The sequence below is a fragment of the Thalassophryne amazonica genome, chromosome 4 (genome assembly GCF_902500255.1).
Source record: "Thalassophryne amazonica chromosome 4, fThaAma1.1, whole genome shotgun sequence".
Taxonomy (NCBI): domain Eukaryota; kingdom Metazoa; phylum Chordata; class Actinopteri; order Batrachoidiformes; family Batrachoididae; genus Thalassophryne; species Thalassophryne amazonica.
This window is the reverse complement of record NC_047106.1, coordinates 38,470,917-38,472,609: the sequence shown is the minus strand read 5'-3', so window position 1 is coordinate 38,472,609 and position 1,693 is coordinate 38,470,917. Positions and strand designations below refer to the sequence as shown.

Genomic DNA, 1,693 nt, shown 5'->3' with positions numbered 1-1,693 from the left:
GCAAATACTTTTGCAACAATAATGGCCTCATAACTACTTTTTGATTATTTTCTATTATTGTCCCCCTCCCTAAGAAGACCCAGATCACTGGTCTGAATGACAATCACCCGGTGGCACTAACTTCCATCACTGTGAAACCTCCCCCCCCCCGGGTTCAACCCTCACCATTTTGTTTATCGTGCCAGCAGGTCCAAAGAGAACGCCATCATTACAGCTCTACATGTGGCTCTGTCCCACCTGGAGAAGCAGTGGAGCTACATTAGGCTGCTCTCCATGGACATTAACTCAGCATTTAATACCATCCTTCCAAGCAGACTGGTGACTACGTTGTTGGACATGGGAGTGTCCCACTCCATCTGCCTGTGGATCCTGGACTTCCTCATGGTCCGCTTTCAGAGGGTGAGAGTCGGCCCTCACATCTCCTCGGCCATTAGCCTCAGCACTGGCTGTCCTCAGGGCTGTGTGCTGAGCCCATTGCTCATGCTCTATGCCTACGACTGCACCTACTCTCACTCCAGCAACAATATCATCAAGTTTGCTGATGATACCACCGTGGTGGGACTAGACATGAGCCGATAATCGGTTTCATGGTATATTGCTGTATGAAAAAGCTACTGTATCAAAACCACTACAATTTTCTGTTATACCGTCCCTATGGTATGAGCGGGTAATGAGAATTCTTGAGGCAGCTGCTGTCGATCTTCGCCCTGGCACGCACCTCTGTCTCTGTTTACAAACAGGCAGCTAACATTAGCTAGCTCTGCATCATGACTGAAGGAGGTGAAGCCTGCACTGAACTTTTCCCTCCGTCTAAAAGGACCAAGTCGGCTTTTTCACTTTATTTTCCGTGGAATAGCCCTTCAAACAAAAAAGGTGGCAACAAAGCACCGTAGCTATGGCCTGTGTCGGACGCGGAGCAATTCAAGATACCCGCAAAGGATTACATGGAAGGAGTAAAGTTAATCCCATCTTTGAAACCACTGACAAGTACAAGCGGTGGACTCGAGTCGTGCTTGCGGTCGACCAAATTTCTCCCACAAACATATCAAGAAGGACAAATACATCTATTCCAAGCACTGTGTTGCTGAAGCTGGGCCAAGTATTGAACATCTGGAGTTCCGGACCTTATTCCAGCCACGTGTCTCCTGAAGCAAGTAAGTCATGTTTCCCACGGGGCATATGCTACATGTCTAAAAGAGAGATGATTATTTTGGTATTTTCTCTAAAGTTATCATTGGTATAGTGCTCGTAGCGGTAGACATTGTGTCAGTTAGTGCGCCTGAATCACGCGCGCTTCATGTGCAAAAAGCCATAATGTTGTTAAAGCAGATTTTAATGCTATACATAATACCATGAAACCGCTGTATTTTTGCCCACGCTTAGGTGGGACTCATTTCTGGTGAGGATGAGACCGCCTATAGAGACAAGGTGCAGCAGCTGTCTGTATGGTGGAAGGAAAACAACCTGATCCTGAACACCTCAAAAACAAAGGCAATGGTTGTGGACTATAGGAGGAGGAATTGGAGGGGACTGTGTGGAAAGGGTCTCTGACTTCCTGTTTTTGAGCATGACCTGACTTGAAGCACCAACACCATGGCTACCACCAAGAAGGCACGGCAGAGACTGTACGAGGTCTGTCCAAAAAGTAAAGGACCTTTATATTTTTTTCAAAAACTATATGGATTTGAATCAT

The 1,693-nt window shown here is 46.5% G+C and overlaps 1 long non-coding RNA gene across 1 annotated transcript; it reads left to right on the top strand.

Annotated features, from left to right (window-relative positions):
- Positions 1-439: 439 nt before the first annotated feature.
- Positions 440-1,451, top strand: LOC117509671. Its single transcript, XR_004560468.1, has 2 exons — positions 440-555; positions 1,384-1,451. It is a non-coding gene; the product is annotated as an uncharacterized LOC117509671 (long non-coding RNA).
- Positions 1,452-1,693: the final 242 nt, after the last annotated feature.